At 41.6% G+C, this 24,579-nt stretch overlaps 1 long non-coding RNA gene across 1 annotated transcript; it reads right to left on the bottom strand.

Annotated features, from left to right (window-relative positions):
- Positions 1 to 1,385: 1,385 nt before the first annotated feature.
- LOC143976114 (uncharacterized) lies at positions 1,386 to 24,579 on the bottom strand. Its single transcript, XR_013272516.1, has 2 exons — positions 24,414 to 24,579; positions 1,386 to 3,038 (listed from the first exon to the last, which is right to left on the bottom strand). It is a non-coding gene; the product is annotated as an uncharacterized LOC143976114 (long non-coding RNA).

Here is a 24,579-nt window from a genome sequence, read left to right as displayed (position 1 = left end):
ACCTGCAGACTCCCACTAATACCCGTTGGTCTACCCATCACCACGTGTTACGAGAGGAGGACGGGCTCTCGTTTTTTTTCCGGACGGCTTGATTTTACATGCAGAAAACGTTTGTTTTTATGTAAGTGTATTTCTACTAATTAAAAAAGCATTGAAGTTTTTTACACTATGGGAGGCTTCATTTCTTTTTATATTACGAACGTGAAACTGGGTTACTTATGAGAATGTGGAGCGGCTACAGTGTATGGATCGTTCGTTCCTGAGGGATTAAGGATAAAGTGTTCGGTGGAAGCGAGGAGCTGCCGGTGGCTTGGTACTCTAAACGCTCCTTGTGCTTTTACCATCTGGTAAGCGCACTGTTTTGTCGGTGGTGGGACACTATAGCGATAAGGAAGTGTGGAATCACTGTGGTGCGATCGTCTTCCTTTTTTGAATAACATAAAGTTTTCATGGACTTTTCTTTATAAATTGTTTTTTTTTATTTATACTATTTGGCGTAGCTCTTTTGTTCATTTTCTATCTATGTTTATGTGTGTGTATCCCACTGTGGAGCAGCAGCCTTATATTCTGTTATTTGGAGGGGGGCTGTCAGGTTGGCTGCATGGGACCCGGTAGATTCTAACAGCAGCCCTGCCTGTCCCCACCTAGTCCTGCCCACTGCTTTCTGGAGTGCCAGCACTGCCTTTGTTGCTGAACCCCCCCAACTGTGAGTTGCAGCATTCAGGAGGGGGTGCTTGTAAGGAAGAATTTGACTTAGTCAGGAAAGGCAGATGTACTTTAATTCCACATTTGCATTGTGCTAAACGTGCAACAAACTTGTACCTAGGCAAGAAAACATGATATGTTATAGAACATCTCCTTATGGAACAATTTTTAAATTGAAAATTTGTGAATTTTTTGTCAGCAATTGATGACACAAATAAGAAAAGGTGAAAGTTGATCATGGAGTCAGGCATAACATAATTCTTAAATATATATCAGAAAATTCTGCAGTAAAACATGTTGTTGCACTGTATGTTATACCGTGTGATGACTTTGTAACTTTCACCTCTCTGCATCTCTCTAATCATTTCCACTTTTTACCTGTGTCAGTATTTCATCTAGTGGTAAAATGTGGTCACACCCATTTAGCACCTGATAGTTCAAACACAAGTTATTGAGATTTGAGCACAGGTACCGTATTTATTGGCATATAACACGCACCCCAAGCTTAGCAGGAGAATTTTAAAGAAAAAAACTTTTAGGAGGGAAGTTTACGGAAAAAAACTTACACTTAAATGCCCATCAATGCAGCTTTGTCAGTGTCATTTGCAGCCTTTCTTTGCAGCCTTGTCAGTCATTAGTCAGCAAATAATTGAAGAACTCTGGACGGCCGTACTCCAAGATAAATTCAAATGCCTTTTATTTCGTGAAGCAGAATCACACAAAAGTGGATAACAGCAATATCAACATCGACAACCATATATGATGTAACAACCAGCTCATTCAAGTAAAACAGAAATGGAAGGCGCTCACACCTAGTGTATTACCAGAGATAGTTCAATAATAAGAAATTTTTATATAAAAGCGGGTACTCACAAAATGCAACTGACAAAAGACCATAAACACAGTGCATGGACATGCACAGAACACGGGGTATGGCCTTTTGTCAGTTGCATTTTGTCAGTCGCGCCTTCCATTTCTGTTTTTCTTATAGTTCCTTTCGGATTACCCTATCTGAGGAAGGCAGCATCCACCTAGTTTTGGGATACCATATATACCTTTCACATTTTATCTGACATCTATTACTCCACAACTTGGAAGACCTATTAGCGCTGGAAGTGACAGTGGTTTTTAAACCAGCTCCTTCACTTGCATTTCCTGACATACTCACTGTGCAACCAAAAACCCAGCAAACCCGGGCCAGCAAGTTGACTTGGATTTGCCGTATATCTACATACACTTATATCTACAAACATGCTCCCTAATTTTTATTGCTACTTGAACTCAAATTTTACTTTACATTGAATATGTATGTCTTTGTCTTTTTTTTCTCAAACTTTTTTTTCGAAGGAACAGGCGCGAGACTTATGTATGTCTTGGTTAGATTTAGTACTGATTTTCCCACCCTGAAGATGAATGCAGATAACAATAATTCACATTTCAATCTTTCTATTTCCAGGGTTTAGCATAAAAACTGAGAAGAAGCTGGAGGCTGCTTGCTAGATTGATTTCCTCATGACAGCTTTCTCGTAAACCTCACATTTACTTTGGATTCTTTGCATCTTTACTAGGAGTAATACATGCTTTTAACATGAAAGTTATTTTGGATTTAATATTGCTTTATTAAATGTGGGTTCGAGTATATTCTAGAAGCATTGCACCGCCATCTTCTGACATTTTATTACATTTGCAAAAGTTACCTGCATGACAGAGGCAAAAAAAAAAAAAATATAATAATAACCAATCATAACAAGATCATACTGTTTTATGTAATTTTAGAAAAAGCCAAAATGAGAATAGCATGTTTTTCTTTTTGTATGAGTTTATGTTGGCATGCTGGCAGGGAACAGGCTTTTACACTCGCCTGTGGCCACTTTCTAAAGAAAACCAACTGTAGGACTTTTTGTTTTGATGCACCTGGATTGTATTTAGCAATTTTAAGCTGAAAGTTCGATTGAGCTTTGAAGAAATTATGCACTCAAAGAGCAACATGAGAATGCAATCAATTATCACTAAGGCTACCCAGCTACCCACTGCAGTTGTACTAAATCAGAACATTTGCTTTTATATTATTTTTAATTTTAGTCAGAGCTATGTGTAACTTCCTGAGGCCTAGTTCACACTTGATGTTGCAGAACAGTAACCACTTCAGCCCCGGAAGGATTTACCCACTTCCTGACCAGATCGTTTTTTGCGATTCGCCACTGCATCTCTTTAACTGACAATTGCGCAGTCGTGTGACGTGGCTTCCAAACAAAATTGGCATCCTTTTTTTCTCAGAAATAGAGCTTTCTTTTGGTGGTATTTGATCACCTCTTCGGTTAAGATTTTTTGCGCTATAAACAAAAAAAGAGCAACAATTTTGAAAACGCATTGTTTTTCATGTTTTGCTATAATAAATATCCCCCCCAAAATATATTAAAAAAAAATGTTTCCCTCAGTTTAGGCTGATACGTATTCTACATATTTTTGGTAAAAAAAAAATAAGCGTTTATTGATTGGTTTGTGCAAAAGTTATAGCGTCTACAAAATAGGGGATAGTTTTATGGCACTTTTATTAATAATTTTTTTTACTAGTAAAGGCGGCGATCAGCAATTTTTATCATGACTGTGACATTTTGGCGGACACATTGGACAATTTTGACATATTTTTGGGACCATTGGCATTAATACAGCGATCGATGCTATAAAATTGCATTGATTACTGTAAAAATGTCACTGGCAGTGAAGGGGTTAACCATTAGGTGGTAGTGTAGGGGTTAAGTGTGTCCTAGGGGAATGTTTCTAACTGTATGGGGCGTGGCTGTGTGTGACACCACACTGATCGCTGCTCCCGATGACAGGGAGCAGGCGATCAGTATCCTGTCATTAGGCAGAACGGGGAGATGCTGTTTACTTCGGCATCTCCCTGTTCTTGAGCTCCCTGACACAATCGCGGGTATCCCCGCGCCGATCGAGTCCGCGGGACCCACGACCATGGTCACAGAGCTCTCATCAGGCACGTGCAGCAGGAAATTCAAAGTAACATACGGGTGCGTTACTTTGCCCAGCTGTGCCATTTTGCCAACGTATATGTGCAGGAGAACCGGGTAAAAAAATGCATATTGAGCATCCCGGAAATTGCTGGTGCAAAGTTTTAGGGGTTTAAAAAGATTAAAACAGGTAGTAAGGAGGTGATAAAATGCTTATCACTTGTCAAATGCCTTCTAAAGGGTAATTCAACACAGATAGCTCTTGAGAGGACAGCACAAGTGACCTGAATCTGACTAATGTATGGTTCAAGTCTTATATTTTATATATTTTTTCTTATTAGGTAAATATATTACCCAGAACAAACAATTTAACTAATAATATTTTATTTTTATTTTATTTTTTTATAAAACAGAATATTTTATTATGTATGTTCTCATATTTGTCTAAAGTTTTTCTTTATGAATTTTGACACTTCCAAAATTTATTGACGTTTTGGATTTAAATATTGAGGGGGCATTTTATTGATATCAGATTGATATGTAGATCTTCTTATGTTCTTTTTAGCCCTGATGAAGAGGGTGCTCTTGTACTCCCTGAAAAGTGTTGCCTACTTTTTCGATTTACCTCTGACTTTTATAGGAATAACGTTGTATATGGACCCCTTAGCAATTGTATGGTGCTTCAATTTCAAATTTTGTTACATTACAGTACAGGCCAAGAAGACTGTGAAGATCCTCTGGGGTGTATAGGCTGCCTGCCCAGGAACCAGATCATTTACATCACATTAATACTAAAATAACATTATCAGCAAGATAATCCTATGGGTCCAGTGCTATCTTTCCTCAACTAAATCTGACTGACAGCTGTGAGAAACTGCCTAGCAGTGACATTATCTTTCACATCAGATATTTGATATAGTGGGACCTGCAAAGTTTGTGGTTGACAATTTCTCTTCTGCTTTAGAAGATTATCAGATTATGAGATCCTCAATAAAATGTATTTATGTGGATTGGAGCACTAAAGCAAAGCGTGAATCAAAATCTAAAGTATTGTGTGAGTAGATGTTCTCAAATCAGTCGTTTTCAGTGCTGGCGGGGTGGAACAATTACATTTTAGGCACCTTCAGGCACTTTCAGGTTCCACATATAAAAAAATTGCATTTTCAGTAATTTATTTAACAAAAATATCAATAAGATTATGTGGAAAAAAGTAAGCACGTACGTGTCCTTTATCAGAAATTAATTTTTGTACACATTTTGTAAAACTGCCCCCATCAATTTTTGACCACTTCTCCATGAAAAAATTCCTTTAGTTGCAAGATGTTGGTGGGTGAGGTCAGTTCATACAAGGAAGTTTGACCTGATCATTTAAAATAAAAACTACAGCATTTCAATGTGAATCAAATTATGTCTTCGACTTAAGCAGTCTATAACCCTCTATTTCTTCTCTTTGAGTTATTCCTTGCTGGATTTGATATTGTGCTACATATCATTATGGTGTTGAAAGACCTTTAGCTTCAGCTTTTGGACATATGGCCTCACCACACTTCTTTCATTTTATCAGCAGTTGTTTTGAGATTCTTCTTTAATACTGTCTTCTTATTTTTAAATATCCTTTCAGAAAAAATGAAGTGCTTCTCATGTACATAAGAGAAAATACAGGCCAAAAAGTATAATTAAGACAGATCGTGTACAGTGCAATGGTAAAAGCCGTAGTAACAATAAGATGTCTCATATGAGGATTATTTAAGCACGCTAGAAAATGAGAGACATATTACAAGAAAGCTATAATATGGATGGAAGAAAGGTCAAATGTACTCGATGCAGTAAACCCTGTAGCAGTGCAGAAGCAAAATTTAGCAGTCTGTCTTATTAAAAGGGAAAAAAAAAATGGAAAAAACTGAAGAATAAAAAAATAAAAAAACACTGGGGTGCATTTACTAAAGATCAATAGATTGGGCACTAATTTCCCCTAGAGTTTAGTAAATGTGGTAAAGCTCTGTTGATTTAGTAAAAATATTAAACTGCATCCTGCAACAAAGCCCAAAGAGCGCTAGTAAACCCTTTACTTAGGCCAATGCAAAAACGGGGAACTAATATTGATCATGACCGAAAACTTTATAAGGTAAGCTGCTCATTAGAAGTTCTGCTCCGAGGTAGGGTGAACCAATAGGAAAGAAAAGGAAGGAATTGTAGCGTGTAGCACAGTGTAAAGAATAAAAAATTTATGGGAAGAGGAAAGGGGCAGTGAGGACTGAGGTGTCCTGTGTTGCTATTGTGTTTCCCCTCCAGAATGGTCAGGGTTTTTGTGTGAACTTAAATGTATTAGGTCATTTTATAGTTCTGTAGGTTAGAGAGGTTTGAATGTCTTTCCATGCCTGCCACATGCTATTGAAGTGAGGTAGCCTGTTTAGTTTGTAGTGCATAATGGTTTCTATATCATGAATATGGCCTATATGGTTTACCCACTCTTTAAGATTGTGGCAGATCTCCAAAGTATAGGGATCAGAACACACATGTCTGACCAGGTGTTTGGGTGGGAGATTGAAGCCATCATTTTCAACGTTGTAATCTCATAAATACTTTCTTCTATTTGTTACAAATAAAAAATAAAAAATAGCCAGTGCTCCTAAAGTACTAGATGCTTCTTAAAAATGCAGAGACACACCAGAAGTCTACCCAGCATAGCACAAAGGCAGCTGAGGGTCTCCAATATGTCTCAGCAATAAGCAACTGCATACTTACGAGCCAGTCAACAAGCAAACACTGAATGTGAATACCAACATGTTAAATATTGTGTACTTGAAGACTGGCGTATTCAACATCCTTCTTTTCCAGGCGAATTTTCAGTTCAGTACTATCATACTTTGACAATTATTCAGTGATCCAACATTATACCAAAATAATTCGATTTCTAGTCACTGGAAGTTCAGCATGGCATCTCATGGCAAAGAACCCTGAGGATCTGAAAAAAATAATTATTGCTCTACAAGATGGCCTAGGCTATACGAAGATTACCAAGACCTTGAAACTGAGCTGCAGCACGGTAGCCAAGACCCTACAGCAGTTTAACAGGAAAGATTCCACTCAGAACAGGCCTTGCCATGGCCGACCAAAGAAATTGAGTGTACGTGCTCAGTGTCATATCCAGAGGTTGTCTTTGGGAAATAGACGTATGAGTGCTGCCAGCATTACTACAGAGGTTGAAGGGGTGGGGGGTCAGCCTGTCAGTGCTCAAACCATACACTGCACACTGTACCAAATTTGTCTGCATGGCTGTCCTCCCAGAAGGAAGCCTCTTCTGGGACACCGGCCGAGACCTCCATGAGTTGGGTCGCAGTCCCGAGGACTCGATCGCCATGAGGAAACCCACGATCGTCTCATGGGGAGGAAGAACGGGGAGATGCTAATGTAAACAAGCAACTCCCCGTTCTGCCTAGTGACAGTGTCACTGATCTCTGCTCCCTGTGATCGGGAGCAGAGATCAGTGACATGTCACACATAGCCACTCCCCCCCACCATTAGAAACACTCCCCAGGACACACTTAACCCTTACCCTTCCCCCTAGTGGTTAACCCCTTCACTGCCAGTGCCATTTACACAGGAATCATTGCATTTGTATAGCACTGATTGCTGTATATGGTCCCAAAAATGTGTCAAAAATGTCCGATGTATCTGCCATAATGTTTCAGTCATGATAAAAATCGCTGATCGGTGCCATTACTAGTAAAAAATATATATATTAATAAAAATGCCATACAACTATCCCCTATTTTGTAAACGCTATAATTTTTGCACAAACCAATCAATAAGCACGTATTGCGATTTTTTTTTTACCAAAAATATGTAGAAGAATACGTATCGGCCTAAACTGAGGGGAAAAAAAAATGTATATATATTTTTGGGGGATATTTATTATAGCAACATTTTTTTTCAAAATTGTCACTCTTTTTTAGTTTATAGCGCCAAAAAAAATGCAGGGGTGATCAAATACCATGAAAATAAAGCTCTATTTGTGGAAAAAAGGAAGTCAATTTTGTTTGGTAGCCACGTCGCACGACCGCGTGATTGTCAGATAAAGTGACGCAGTGTCGAATTGTAAAAAGTGCTCTGGTCAGGAAGGGGGTAAAATGTTCCCGGGCTGAAGCGGTTAATTGCCATGTGTTGAGTTATTTTGAGGTGACAGCAAATCTACACTGTTATACAAGCTGTACAATCACTACTTTACATTGTAGCAAAGTGTAATTTCTTCAGTGGGGGTGTACTCCTTTTTTTGTGGGATACTGTGTGTGTGTGTGTGTGTGTATATATATATATATATATATATATATATATATATATATATATATATATATATATATATATATATATATATATATATATATATATATATATATATATATATACACATACATATGGAACCCATAGGATTAAGTAACTTCAGGCTTTCAAGGGGCATAAATAATTCATCAGATTTTTTGACTAACTATCTTGAGGCCATGAAGTGCAAAAATAGGAGAATCACTCACAAAATGACCCCATTTTACAACCCACCTGGGTATTGTAAGACACAGAAGAATATCCAGTGGGGTTAATGGGAAAGAGACATTGCATACAGAAGAGATGAAAGCAGTTACTTCTTGCCAGTATCTTTTAATGTTACGCCAGTCCCATCAGATATGGCATAAAGTTCCAAGTTCATTGCACCTTCTCCAGCATTGAGGTGATGTTGAGGGGTAGATTGCAGCCAGCCTGGACGGGGTCAAATACCACTTGTTGAATAGATTTTGTGCGGATTCACAATGGGAGGTACAGTGGGACACACGAAGGCTCAGTGCCACAGTGTAGACGGGGGCGGAGTATCTGAGAATGATGACCAGAAATTGATTGAAGCTGAAGGATAGTCTGTGAAAGTCGTAGTTAGTAGTTTGTATGTCAGTGAGATTCCTTTAACTGTTGGAGCAGAGGCTTTGTCCACTTTTAAGATAGTAAGCATTGGAGAGTCTTTATCTGTGATATCAATTTTGGAGAGTATTGATCAAATTCTGAGGTATAAGAAGAATGTTGTAGCAGGGATGTCGTATGTTTGTTGCAAATGTGAGGATGGGTGTATCCCTGAAGTGGATACTAGTTGTCCAAAGTTGTTGAGCCCTTTTTTGTATCCAGGTTTTGAGAGCCAAGTCCGAATTTTAGGAGTTCTATCACTTTGATTGGGAGTCTAGAAAGAATGGACCTGAGTAATCCTTTGGTGTGTTGCGTGGAGGCTGACCATACTCATAGTGCTGCTGCTCCCATGTTTAGATATTGATGTTTTGGTTTGAAATTCAGTAAGGTAGCAGTTAGAATATGTTTCATGTTGATGTTGAGAGCTGTGGATTCAATTTGGATCCATGTTTTGTTGGATTTAAGTAACCACCATTCTCTGAGTTGGTCCAGTACAACTGCTCTGTAGTATGCCTGGACATTAGGGGCTTGCATTCCCTCCTATTGTACAGGGGTGAAGAGAGTGTCTTTCATGAGTCTGGATTTCTTGTGTTGATTATTCCTTGTAAGTGTTTTAATTGGTTGGGTAGAAAGTGTATTGGGATTGTGCGAAACATATACAGGATGTGGGGAAGCAGATACATTTTTGAGCTATTCTACCTGCCTAAGTCAGACAGGGAAGTGGCTCAGTTCTTTGGATATGCACATAAGCCTTTCTTGGAGGTCATCATAATTTACTCTTAAAGAAGTCCTGTTTGGGTAAGTAAAGTTAGGTGAATTCCCATGTACGGGAGTGAGGAACTTGCAGACCACATGAAGGGGGTTTCTTTTGAGTTAATATGTTTGGTCTGTGGGTCGATACCTAAGCTTAACATAGTGGATTTACTGTGGGTGATTTTATAGAGAGAGACTGAGCTGAAGTGTTCGAGGGTCTTTAGGACAGCTGGAAGGGATGATTTGGGATTAATTAAGGTGATGATGATGTCGTCTGCGTATAGGCCCAATTTGTTTTCTAGGTCCCCGATTTTGATACCCGTTATTGCCACTGTCAACCTGATGGTTTGTACAAGTGGTTCCGTTACCATGGCAAAGATCAAGGGGGAAAGTGGGCACCCTTGTCTTGTGCCATTAGTGATTGTAAAGGGGTCTGATTTTATGCCAGATGTCCAAACTCACATGCTTGGGGAAGAGTATAGATTCAGGATGACTGATAGTATTGTCCCAGACAAACCAAATTTGCCTAGTACAGTTTCCATGTATGTCCAGTGAACCCTGTCAAACACCTTCTCTGAAAGTAACAAGAAGAGAGAAGGCGTTTGGTTGCATTCCACCCATTGTATTAAATCAATGAGGCATCTGGTACCATCTGAGACTTGCCTGCCTGGTACAAATTCCCACCTGGTCTGGGTGGATTATTTTGGGGATATTCAAAGAAAGACATTGTGCTAAGAGTTTTGCATTTAGTTTGGTGTCTGTATTTAGGGGTGAGATTGGGCGGTATTTCGCCAAACTACCAGGGGCTTTGCCAGGTTTCAGTAAGGTAATTATTTAATATAGTAGTCAAAATTTTTATGATTTTTTTTATCAATAAGTTGGTTTCAGAGTTTTTTTTTTTAAATCTAGGCACATTTTGGTGGATGGTGGAAAGTGATTGTTAACATATTCTAATTCTTGCATTTCTTTGTGCGCATGTCAGATAATAGATTGGTTATCAACTACGTGTAAATTGTGTTCAAATTATCTCTTAATCTCAGATCAAATTCCCCCTTCATATGTTGGGCTTGTTGAGCAGGGAGGGGTTTAGTCTCCATACAGTATGTCTTGAGGATTTGTTGTTGGTGAATAACTTAATGGATATTGGCACATGGTCAGACCAGGTAATTATACCTATATGTGCTTCTGTGACTGATTGTAATAGGAATTTATCTGATAAACAAGTCGATCCGAGAGTAAGATTGTTGGGAGTGGGAATAAAATGTGTAATCTCGCTCCTCACCATGTAGGCATCTCTAGTGATCTTATAAATCCTCCTTTTTCAGTAAAGAGGACAATGCAGAGGGCCTTCTTTTAGTTGGATTAGTAGTGTCTAGGGAAGTGTCAACAATGTCATTAAAATTCCCACATAGTATTACTGGATCTATAAGGGGCTAATTTAGAGAGTAGGCTTGTGTAAAATTTATTTTGAGCCATGTTGTGCATATAAAGATAGTGAATCTTTATATGCACAACATGGCTCAAAATAAATTTTACTATAGTAAGGTGTTGATTCTCAATCCTCATGGATAGAATCAAGTACCTGCCTTCTGCATCAGCCACACATGATGTAGTGCGATAAAAACAGAAGAGCTGATTGCGATCATGACTCCTCTTTTTATCTTAGGGGCACGGACAAAGAAGCAATGTGGGTAGCGTTTATGTGAGCATGTGGGGGATTTGTTTTTGGTGAAGTGCTTTTCTTGCATGGAAAGCACGTCTGCTTGATGGGTCAGAGCTTCTTTCCATAGGAGTTAACATTTGAAGGGGGAAATTAATCCTTTGACATTGAGTGAGGTGATTGTGATGCCCATTTTGGTGGATATTACCTGAGGAGGGAGATAAAGGGAGCGAGACTACACCTATGACGTACACTTATTGTGTGCAATAGGTATATCAAATCAATATACCCATATACAAATTAGGTCCAAGATAAGCGGTGTGTCACAGGATAAACAATTTTAAATTATTGTAACGTATTAGAGGAAGTATCAGAATGTATCAGTAGGTAATTATATCAACAAGAAAAAAGAAAAAACAACAAAAATAGCAAAATTGGTGTGTGTAGCACACTATAACATAGGGGGTGGATATAACGTTACCTATGTAGGATCCAATGTATACATGGGACCGAAGGCCTTAGTAGTGGTTAGCCCGACTTTATCTGGTGCCCGGTTCCGGGATTATGGTGGAGTTGGTTGGAAAACCATATGCTCCGTTGTGTTGGGGGGGGGGAAAGAAATCCCCAATTGGTTAATTTTTTTGTACCCATCTTTGGGTGTAAGGATGGGAATTATTTGCTGTTGATAGGTGACCAAAAATTTAGTAGGAAAGCCCCACTTGTAAGTGATTTTCTGCTCTTGGAGGATAGAGGTGATCGGAGTAAAGGAGCTTCACATTTTCATGGTAGCCTTTGAGAGATCACTGAACAGCAGAATGTTAGTGTACACTGCTGGTACCAGTTTAGTGGTTTTGACTGCATGGAGTATTTGTTCCTTGATATGAAAGTAGTGTACTTGTGCCAGGATATCTCTTGGGGTGTCTGGGGGAAGGTGTGCAGGCTTAGCGATTCTGTGCACCCGATCAATGGTGATGTTGTGTGCATTTAAGCGAGGTAATAATTGTGAAAACAGTTGCTGCAGATAAGGAGTGATCTAATTTGTTTTTATTGATTTAGGGACGCCTCTAAATTTGATAATGTTTCATCTAGAGCGATCCTCTAAATCAGCTCATTTCAATTTAATATGCTGTATTTCAGATGCATGGTGGTCATGTGCATCTAATAGCTTGTTATGTGCTTTAACATGGTCATGCATGTTCTCCTCAAGCACGTTTGCAGTATAAGTAGCATGGATTTTAATATTTCTTCTGTCAAAGGGTTATATGACACATGGATGGCTTCTAGAGTTGGAGTATGCCCTGTGCCAATGGCCAGATTAGCCCACTGTTGTTTTTTGGGCTGGGGTTCTTTGCTAGGGGAGAGGGAAGGGAAGGATGCCAGCCTCTTACCTCTATCCATGCTTTTCTGTGAGGACGAGGTGTCTGGTGAGGGCAAGGTGTCCATGTCCTCCCTAGCACTGTCCCTGGAGAGTGTGGCATGATGATGCTCCTGGCGGGGGGCTGCATCTCTGCAGCTAGGAGGTGGGTGTTACATTACCCTGGCTCCCAGTGAAGGCACCATCTTGGGTCGAGTTCATAGCCATGCTGCTAAATTAGTCCGTTAGGTGGCGGGGTGCAGTTGGCTTGTATCACTTCCTGAACATGCCCAGGATGGTCCTGAGTCCTCCCCTGTCCCACAGTGCAGCCAGATCGGGGGTCGAGCAGTTGCCTGGGGTTGCTCTGGATCCTAACAGTGGAGCTGAGCTCGGGACTCAGGCCTCCATCACGGTCTGCAGCAGGCCACGCCCCCCCCCCCATGACCACACTTTGAAGAGCAAGCACCCAAAAGTATTTTTAAAAGGCATGGTGAGTCTTTTGAAGATTTAATTTATTGCTACATGTTTTTGGAAAAAAAATATTTTTTCTAGCACAAAGTTGTCAACTAATTTCCCCAACACGCAGTATGGGCATACTTGGAGTTACACCCCAAAACACATTCTGCTACTCCTCATTGGTATGGGGATATCATGCACGTGAGACTTTTTTGCAGCCTAGCAACATGAAGGGGCCTACAATTCAAGGAGCAGGCTTTCTAGGGATATAAATTATGCCTCTATTTTGCTGACTACCTATCATGTTTTTGGATACCCTGAAGCACCAGGGACAGTGGAAACACCCACAAAATAACCACATTTTAGAGAGCTAACACCCTAAGGTATTTTTTAGGAGGCATGGTGAGTCTTTTTGAAAAATTATTCTTTGCCACATACTTTTGGAAATTGCAGAAGGAAAATAGTTTTTTTTTTTAAACAAAGTTGTCAATTTAATACAATATTTTTCACACATGGTATGTGTATATTTGCAATTTCATCCCCAAAGTACATTCTTCTACTCCTCCAGAGTTTGAAGATACTACATGTGTGAGACCCACTGTATCAAATATTTTAATGTACAGGGAGTCCCCAAGTTACAAACACTTGACTTGCGAACGACTCCTACTTACGATTGGCAGGTGGCGCCAGTGGGCACATCGGAAAGTATTGGAAAACATCAGAAAACAACGTCAGAAAACAACATCGGAAAACATTGGAAAACAGCGGAAATGCCGTTCTGTGCATGCGCGTCCGAATTATGAACAAAACCGACAGGCAGTCCCTAACCTCTTCGTACTGTAATGTTCGCCTCTGTACTAGAGGTCAGGGAATATAGTTTAGTGTAGTGTCACCTATAGCAATACCCCTTCCTATAAGTCAAACAAACTTTTCCTACTGGTACATCGATTCCCCCAGGAATGCTGTGTTCACTGGCTCGAAAGTACAGGAGACTGAAGAAAGCAAGAACAAAAGAGTTCCTGTGGTTCCAGGAGTGCAGTTTTTTTGTAGGGGTTTCTCTAACGGGAATATGGACAGTGGGACATACAAATGGTTCAGTTCAGCTGTCAGTCAGAAATATGGTCAGCAAACAGGAAAAGGATTGGTGCAGACAGCAAGCAGAAACATTGTCATTTAACAGTTCAGGATCAGTACAGGAGGCAGGCTCACAGTGATCAGGGACACTGTTGATGGCCACACTGGCTCTGGTGACACTGGCGCTGGTATGGCTAGCAGTCAGGAATATTGTTTCTAGTTGTACTGGTCTGATGACATTGTCACTGATGTGACACTACAACTGGTGTAGCAGAGATCAAGAACACAGTTTCTTGTTTACACTGGTCTGGTGATGCTGGTACTGGTGGGATGGCAATCAGGAACACTGTTGATGGCTTACATTTGTCTGGTGGCGCTGGGACTGGTGTGAAGGGTTTAAAGAATATTGTTGCTGGCTTACACTGCTCTGGTGATACTGCAACTGGTTTAACAGTAATCAAAAGCACTGTTGATGGCTTACATTAGTCTGGCAACATTGCGACTAGTGTGGTGCTGATTGTTGATACTGAGACTGGTGTGGTGGCGATCGAGGACACCACGACTGACTGCTCTATTATGGTGACACTGTGAATAGTGTGATGATGATAAGGGACACTGTGACTGGTGTGGTGGTAATTAAGGACATTGTACTGCTGTGGCAGCGTAATGGCTAGCTTCACTGACATACAGAGATCAGAATTTAAGTCTTTCCACTGAATGTTGTTTACTCCACCCTGCTGCTACATTACTAGTGTGTCATTTAAAATCTACAGGGATAGGGTTTCTTTAAGACCCCTTTCACACTGGGGCTCTTTGCAGGCGCTACAGCGCTAAAAATAGGGCCTGCAAAGCGCTCTAAAATAGCTGCTGCTGTGTCTCCAATGTAAAAGTCCTGAGGGCTTTCGCACTGGAGCGGTGCGCTGGCAGGGAGCTAAAAACGTCCTGCTAGCAGCATCTTTGGAGTGGTGAAGGAGCGATGTATACACCGCTCCTTCACCGCTCCTGCCCATTGAAATCAATTGGACAGTGTGGCTATATTGCAGCAGCGATTTGTGGTGGTTTAACCCTTTCTCGGCCGCTAGTGGGGCACTTTTACAGCCCCCCCTAGCAGCCGAGAATAGCGCCATTAAATTGACGGTAAATCGCCGCTAACAACCGCCCAAGTGTGAAAGGGGCCTAAGGGGACGCCATACCAGCTAAACACTATTTGGTATTACAACCATAAGCACTGTAAAAACTTTACAATTACAGTAACTAAATATACACATGGCTTTGCAATGCCCTGGCTGGGAGATTTTGCAGAATGATCTCAGTGGCTAGGTCTAAAATTGCTTTATTCAAGCTTGTTTTTACAGAGAATTGTCCTGAAAGCCCAGCAATTTCAAACATACACGTTTAGCTAAAGGTTAGGCAATATGTCATCTCTTTGCTAAATTTTCCTGTATTAAATGCAGTAATTGTTTTGAAGCGTGCGTCTTGTTAATGTCAACGAAACCCCGAGAGACAAAACTGTTATCAGTTCACACACACCGGGAGTTTTAGGCTGCATTCATAAAAGAACACGAGTGCAACTGTCGATTAATCCATTTTATTTTAATTGAATATGATAATTTGAACACAGCTAGCTTAAGGTATTCAGTCCTTAAGATACATACCTGGCTGAAGGCAACAGCAGCTCTCTCTGAATCCCATACCAGTTCCAAATAGTCATCTGACTTTTCGGTAGAGCTATGCAGGTGTTCCCACTACCCTGGATCTAGTTTGCAGTTGAGATCATAGAATGGATGCTATCACTGAGGATTGTCTGATAGGCAGGTTTCATAAGAACGGATTCTTTTAAATTATGTAAATAAATGAACTAAAAGTAAACATCTGTTGCTATAAGTCAGGGGTGTCCAAACTTTTTTGAAAGAGGGCCAGATTTGATGAAGTGAATGTGCATAAGGGCCGACCATTTTGCCTGACATTCTCTGAACCATTCAAATTCGGCCTAAAGCCTCGTACACGCAGTACGATTGTTGGCCAACCGAGCGTCTGATTTTTGTCAAAAGGGCGTGTGCCAGGATTAGGGATGAGTTTCGAGTTCGAGTCGAACTCATGTTCGACTCGAACATTGCCTGTTCGCCTGTTCAGCGAACAGTGAACAATTTGGGCTGTTCGCAGCAAATTCGAAAAGCCGGAACACCCTATACAAGTCTATGGGAGAAATCTAAAGTGCTAATTTTAAAGGGTAATATGCAAGTTACTGTCCTTAAAAGTGTTTGGGGACCTGGGTCCTGCCCCAGGGGACATGGATCAATGCAAAAAAAAGATTTAAAAATGGCCGTTTTTTCAGGAGCAGTGATTTTAATAATGATTAAAGTGAAACAATAAAAGTGTAAAATTCCTTTACATTTCGTAGTTGGGGGTATCTATAGTATGCCTGTGAAGGGGCGCATGTTTCTGGTGCTTAGAACTGTCCCTGCACAAAGTGTCATTTGTGCAGGAAAAAAAGTCTTTTAAAATCACTTGCGGCTCTATTGTCGGCTCCCCGTAATACAGAGAACACTCAATGAGTGTTCTCTGTATTAGCCGACAATTCATTCATTCATTGATAAAAAAATTAAAAAAGCGTGGGGGTTCCCCTAAATTCAATTACCAGGCCCTTCAGGTCTGATATGGATATTAAGGGGAACCCCGCATCAAATTTTAAAAAAAATTGACGTGGGGGTCCCCCTAAAAATCCATACCAGACCCTTTATCCGAGCACGCAACCTGGCAGGCCGCAGGAAAAGAGGGGGGACGATAGAGTGGCCCCCCTCCCTCCTGAACCGTACCAGGCCATATACCCTCAACATTGGGAGGATATTTTGGGGGTCTGTGACCCCTCAAAGCACCTTGTCCCCATGTTGATGAGGACAAGGGCCTCATCCTCACAACCCTGGCCGGTGGTTGTGAGGGTCTGCGGGTGGGGGGCTTATCAGAATCTGCAAGCTCCCTTTAACAAGGGGACCCCCAGATCCCGCCCCCCTGTTTGAAATGGCAAGGGGGTACAAAAGTACCCCTACCATTTCACAAAGAAAGTGTAAAAATGGTTAAATAAGACAAACACACTTTTGAAAAATTCCTTTATTAAAAATAAAAAAATAAAAAAAAGATTCCAGCAGTGCTAATCCACTCTTGCTATCCAGCGACGAATCTCCGGGGTTCAGCGATGGATGATCATATCCAGCGACGGGGGATCTCTCAGTCCAGCGCTGTCCATACATCCATCTTCTGTCTCCACTGCGGAGACACTGCGGAGATCCCAGCGCTGACGTTTCTTATATTAGGAGGGCGGGGCCACCTGTCTCCTGACCCCGCCCCCTCTGACGCTGGTGAAGGGAGCCAGGGGTTCCCCAGTGACGTATGGGTTACCCGCCCCCTCTGATGTAACGGAAACCTGGACCCCGGAGATTCGTCGCTGGATAGCAAGAGTGGATTAGCACCGCTGGAATCTTTTTTTTATTTTTTTTATTTTTAATAAAGGAATTTTTCAAAAGTGTGTTTGTCTTATTTAACCATTTGTACACTTTCTTTGTGAAGCCCCCCCCTTACCATTTCAAACAGGGGGGGCTGGGATCTGGGGGTCTCCTTGTTAAAGGGGGCTTCCAGATTCTGATAAGCCCCCTGCCCGCAGAACCTCACAACCACCGGCCAGGGTTGTGAGGATGAGGCCCTTGTCCTCATAAACATGGGGACAAGGTGCTTTGAGGGGTCACAGACCCCCAAAGCATCCTCCCAATGTTGAGGGTATGTGGTCTGGTACGGTTCAGGAGGGAGGGGGGCGCTCTCTCGTCCCCCCCCCCCCCCTCTTTTCCCGCGGCCTGCCAGGTTGCGTGCTCGGATAAAGGGTCTGGTGTGGATTTTTAGGGGGACCCCCACGTCAATTTTTTTTTTAATTTGATGCGGGGTTCCCCTTAATATCCATGTCAGACCTGAAGGGCCTGGTAATTGAATTTAGGGGAACCCCCACGCTTTTTTTTTTTTTTATCAATGGATGAATGAATTGTCGGCTAATACAGAGAACACTCATTGAGTGTTCTCTGTATTACGGGGGAGCCGACAATATAGCCGCAAGTGATTTTAAAAGACTTTTTTTCCTGCACAAATGACACTTTGTGCAGGGACAGTTCTAAGCACCAGAAACATGCGCCCCTTCACAGGCATACTATAGATACCCCCCAGTTACGAAATTTAAAGGAATATTACACTTTTATTGTTTCACTTTAATCATTATTAAAAACACTGCTCCTGAAAAAACAGCCGTTTTTAAAACTTTTTTTGCATTGATCCATGTCCCCTGGGGCAGGACCCGGGTCCCCAAACACTTTTTAGGACAGTAACTTGCATATTACCCTTTAAAATGAGCACTTTAGATTGTGAACGTTCGAGTCCCATAGACTTTAATAGGGTTCTAAAGTTCACACGAAGTTTAGGTCTGTTCGCAGGTTCTGGTGCGAACCGAACAGGGGGGTGTTCGGCTCATCCCTAGCCAGGATCTTGCCTTGCATACTAACAATACACAATTGTCATGCAACAAACAGGAACATAGTGACATACTACGAGGAATTTCAGCTCTTGAGTGCCACCCTTTTGGCCCTTTCTGCTGATTGTGTGTTTGGTGAGCAATGATTCCATGCATGCTTGTTTGTACATTCAACTTTTGTGTGACAGATTTGTGTACTGACCATACAAAAATCTGACGTCAAACAGTTGTCCACTGAAAATTTACTAGCCTGCCATCCAACATTTGTTGGCCGAAAGTTGGACAACAGTTATCAAAAGGAGTGTACTAAAGGTAAAAGATTTTAGGGCAACAGTCTGTCAACAGACAATCCCCTGCCAACATTTGGACTGTGTGCACGAGGCTTAAGTGTGTTTGTCCAAGCACTAATACACTGCCCAACAAGAATTCTCTTAACTTTATGGCTGTATATGGTGAAGAGATGAGCTTGGGAGTCTTATTTAGCTATATCGTATTTATCAGCATATAACACGCACCGTCACTTTAACCACTTTCAGACCGGACCATTTTGCTGGTCAAAGACCAGACCACTTTTTGCTATTCGTCACTGCGTCGCTTTAACTGACAATTGCGCGGTCATGCGACATGGCTCCCAAACAAAATTGACGTCCTTTTTTTCCCACAAATAGAGCTTTCTTTTGGTGGTACTTGATCACCCCTGCGGTTTTTATTTTTTGCGCTATAAACAAAAATAGACCGACAATTTTGAAAAAAACGCATTATTTTTTACTTTTTGTTATAATAAATATCAACCAAAAATATATAAAAAAAACATTTTTCTCAGTTTAGGCCGATACGTATTCTTCTACATATTTTTGGTAAGTGATTATTGATTGGTATGCGCAAAAGTTATAGCGTTTACAAAATAGGGATAGTTTTATTACATTTTTATTAATAATTTTTTATTATTTTTTTTTTTTACTAGTAATGGCGGCGATCAACGATTTTTATTGTGACTGTGACATTGTGGGGGACCCATCGGACATTTTTGACACATTTTTGGGAGTTATACAGCAATCACTGCTATATAAATGCAGTGATTCCTGTGTAAATGACACTGGCAGTGAAGGGGTTAACCAGTGGGTGGCAGTGTAGGGGTTAAGTGTTCCTAGGGGTGTTTTACTAACTGTGGGGGGGTTGGGCTTTCATTTAGTGAACACTGATCTCTGCTCCAATCCCATGGAGCAGAGATCAGCGTCACTAGTTGCTAGGCAGAATGGAGAAATGCTGTTTACACGGCATTTCCTCCATTCAGCCGTCCCGTGAGACGATCGCGGGGATGCCCGCGGCGATCGAGTCTGCGGGTCCCGCGGCCGGACTCACGGGGGTCCCGACCAGCGCGGGAGCGCACCGCCGGCGGTGCGCTCCCGATGGCAGGGCGGTATTGAAGATTGGACGTACATGTACGCCAATATGCCTGCCCGTGCCATTCTGTCGATGTACATCGTCGTGCGCTGGTCGGGAAGTGGTTAAAAGGGAAGTTTCAGGAACATAATAACATTTTAAATAAAGAACGGTGAAGCAAAATAAGGGGCAGCGCCCATGAATGCAGCCCAATTAGTGCCCATCTGCAGCCCCACCGTTGCCATGAATGCAGCCCCACCGTTGCTATGAATGCAGCCCCACCGTTGCCATGAATTCAGCCCCACCATTGCCATGAATGCAGCCTTACCATTGCCATGCCTTACCATTGTCAGGAATGCAGCACCCCCATTACCAGGAATGCAGCACCCCCATTACCAAGAATGCAGACTCACCATTGCCATCAGTGCACCCTGATTGATGCCCATCTGCTGCCTCTGATAAGACAGGGAGGGGGCGGGACGAGTGCCAACAGATTACATAAAGCAGAATCGCGGCCTATTTAATACAAATTCCAGCCTCCTATGATGGACAGAACAGTCATCCAATGGCAGCGCAGGAGACTTCCTATTATAGAAGCCGCTGTGCAAACAGGAAATTCGCCTTTATGTATGCCACTCGTCCCGTCTCCTCCCTGTCCCCTCCAAGGCAGCCAGCATGTATATCTTTTATGGCCCCCAGAGCTCTGGGATTTGTTGGGGTCCCAAAAAATACACATGTCCAAATTACCGGGCAGGCAATTCGAAAACTGGAACACGGGCCATGATTGGCCTGCAAGGCGGACTTTGGACATGCCTGCTATAAGTATTTGCTAATGCTTATTTATGAAGTGACGTTTTTTTTTTTATTTGCATTGTTTCGACAAGGTTTAGACCAATCATGACTGTTAGCGACTTGAGCTAGTACATTTGTTCTCTGTAAATGAGGCAAAATAAAAAAAAATATTTTGGTCCTTATACAGTATACATTGTATATATACAGTATGCTATCGCATAGCTTTGATAGCAATAAAGCAATACATACAATATAAAAAATACATAGAACATTTGTTAAAGCACCCCCCCCCCCCCCCCACACACACACCAATCCACCTACACATACAGTGGATATAAAACTTTTACATGCCCCTAATAAAATGTCAGGTTTCTGTGATGTACAACAATGACACAAAGATAAATCATTTCAGAACTTTTTCTACCTTTAATGTGACCTATAAACTGTACAACTCGGTTGAAAAACAAACTGAAATCTTTTAGGGGGGAAGTAACAATAAAAAAAACTAAAATTATGTGGTTGCATAAGTGTGCACACCCTCTTATAACTGGGGATGTAGTTTTGTTCAGAATTAAGCAATCACATTCAAACTCATGTTAAATAGGAGTCAGTACACACCTGCCATCATTTAAAGTGCCTCTAATTAACTCCAAATAAAGTTCAGCTGTTCTAGTAGGTCTTTCTTGACATTTTCTTAGTCGCATCCTATAGCAAAGGCCATGGTCCGGAGAGAGCTTCCAAAGCATCAGAGGGATCATTGTTAAAAGGTATCAGTCAGGAGAAGGGTAAAAGAGTATCCAAGACATTAGATATATCACGAAACACAGTGAAGACAGTCATCATCAAGTGGAGAAAATATGTCACAACAGTGACATTACCAAGAACTGGACGTCCCTCCAAAGCTAATAAAAATACGAGAAGAAAACTGATCAGGGAAGTACTGGCTGTGTGGTGATAACAATCTTCCGTACTCTTGATATGTCTGGGCTAAGGGGTAGAGTGGCAAGACAGAAGCCTTTTCTTATAAAGAAAAACATCCAAGCCCAGCTAAATTTTTCAAAAACACATCTGAAGTCTCCCAAAAGCATGTGGTAAAATGTGTTCTGGTCTGATGAAACCAAGGTTGAACTTTTTGGGCATAATTCAAAAAGATATGTTTGGCACAAAAACAGAACTGCACATCACTAAAAGAACACTATACCCACTGGGAAGTATGGTGGTGGCAACATCATGCTTTGGGGCTGTTTTTCTTCAGCTGTAACAGGGGCCTTAGTCAAGGTAGAGGGAATTACTAACAGTTCCAAATACCAGACAATATTGGCACAAAACATTCAGGCTTCTGCCAGAAAGCTGAACATGAAGAGGAACGTCATCCTTCACTTCACTTCATCCTTCACCATGACAACGACCCAAAGCCTACATCCAAATCAACAAAGGAATGGCTTCACCAGAAGAACATTCAAGTTTTGGAATGGCCCAGACCTGAATTCCATTGGAAATCTGTGGGGTGATCTGAAGAGGGCTGTGCACAGGAGATCCCCTCACAATCTGACAGATTTGGAGTGCTTTTGCAAAGAAGAGTGGGCAAATATTGTCAAGTCAGGATGTGTCATGCTGATAGACTCATGCCCAAAAAAGACTGCGTGCTGTAATAAAATCAAAAGGTGCTTTAACAAAGTATTAGTTTAAGGGTGTGCACACTTATGCAACCATATTATTTTATTTTTTTATTTTTACTTCCCACCTAAAAGATTGAAGTTGTTCAACTGAGTTGTACAGTTTATAGGTCACATTAAATATGCAAAAAGTTCTGAAATAATTTATCTTTGTCTCTTTTTTTACATCACAGAAAGCGGACATTTTAACCACTAGGCGAATGACGGCTGCAGCGTGGTTGGATAACTCTGGGAGGGTGTACTATGATGTCCTCCCAGAATCCCGGTCTCGCGTGCCCCCATGGGGTGCACACCCGGGAATATCTGTGACCGACCCGAGACATCACAGATCACGCTAAATGGCTGCTGATAGCGGCCGTTTACCACGTGATCAATCCATCAAATGATGAAGTGATCACTTGTAAGCAATCCGACGAAAGTCCAACGACATGTCCGGTTCCTCTCTCCCCTCCCCATACCTATTGGCTATTTACAGTGCGAGTGGAGAAGAGATAGATCGGTGGCAGCAGTGCTGTGGGCTAGATGTGTAATGCCCACAGGGCTGCTCTGTGCCCATTCTAGCCACCCATACTCAGTCATCCATACCCATCCATGCTCAGCAAACCCATGCATCCAACCATACTCATCCATACTCAGCATACTCATCCATCCATCTGTGCTTAACCATCCATACTCAGCATACTCATCCATCCATCCATACTCGGCATACTCATCCATCCATCCATACTCAGCAATACTCATCCATCCATCCATGCTCAGCCATCCCATCCACCCCCATCCATAATTAGCCATACCCATCCATACTCAGCCATACCCAGCAATACCCAGCAATACTCGGCTGTACCCAGCCATACCCAGCCATACTCAGCCGTACCCAGCATTACCAGCCGCACCCAGCTATCCCATCTATACTCAGCCATACTCTGCCGTACCCGGCCATACTCAGCCATACTCATTCATGCTCAGCCATCCCCATCCACGGTTCATCCATCCCCATTCATGCTCATCCATGCCACATCCATGCCACTACAGTGCATCACAAAAGTGTAATAGGTAGTCAAATTAGATTTGAAACTTATGTCCCTAGAACACCTGATGGTGCTCCCTGCATGTTGGTCCTCTGTATGTAGCCACGCTGTGGAAAAGTCCCACACATGTGGTATCACCATACTCAGGAGGAGTAGGAGAATCTATTTTGGGGTGTAATTTATTGGTAAGTACATGCTATGTATTAGAAACATTGTGTAAATGGACAAGGTTGTGTAAAAAAAATGCGTTTTCATTTTCTTTACACATTTTCCAAAAACTTGTAGAAAAATGTTACATGTTCAAAAGACTTGATATGCCTCATAGATTATACATTTGGTTGTTTTCTTTCCAAAATTGGGTAATTTTTGGGCGTTTCCATTGTCCTGGTGATCCAGGGCCTTCAAAAGTGTAATGCCGCGTACACACAATCGGAATTCTCATCAGAAGAAGCTCTGATGGTTTTCCCGATGGAATTCTGACGGAATTCCGCTCAGGCTGTCTTGCCTATACACGGTCACACCAAATTCTGATTGTTTAGAACGCAGTTACGTACAACACGTATGACGGGACTTGAAAAAGGAAGTTCAATAGCCAGTAGCCAATGGCTTCACTCTCGTAGTTGAATCTGAGCATACGTGATTTTTGGCGTGTTGGAATGCATACACACAATCGGAATTTCCGACAGAAAGTTTTTCCGTCGGGAAAATTGAGAACATGCTATTCATTTTTGGCTGGCGGGAATTCGGACAGCTAAATTCCGATGGAGCATACACACGGTCGCATTTTCTGTTGAAAAGCTCTCAACGGTCTTTTTCTGTCCGGAATTCCGATCGTGTGTACGCGACATTAGATGTAGTGAAGAAATTATACAGTATGTGTAATTTATGCTCCAAGAACACCTGATGGCATGTTGGGCCTCTGTATGTGGCCACGCTGTGTATGCACATGTGGTATTGCCATACTCAGGAGGAATAGTAGAATGTGTTTTGGGGTGTAATTTGTGCTATGCATATGCTGTGAGAAATAACCTGCTAACATAACAATTTTGGAAAAAAAAAATCTTGACTTTGCAAAGAATTGTGGGAAAAAATTACAACTTCAAAAAACTCACCATGCCTCTTACTAAATACCTTGGGATGTTTACTTTCCAAAAAGGGATCCTTTGGGAGGTATTTGTACTTTCTTGGCTTGTTAGGGTCGCAAGAAATGAGATAGGCTTTCAGTACTTCCTGTGTGATCAATTTTCAGAGATTGGCACCATAGCTTGTGGACTCTAT

Source organism: Lithobates pipiens, unplaced genomic scaffold, assembly GCF_037356315.1.
Source record: "Lithobates pipiens isolate NorthernLeopardFrog02 unplaced genomic scaffold, aLitPip1_a1.2 Scaffold_13, whole genome shotgun sequence".
NCBI classification, from domain to species: domain Eukaryota; kingdom Metazoa; phylum Chordata; class Amphibia; order Anura; family Ranidae; genus Lithobates; species Lithobates pipiens.
The sequence above is the reverse complement of the archived record's forward strand: the minus strand, read 5'-3'. Positions and strand labels throughout refer to the sequence as shown.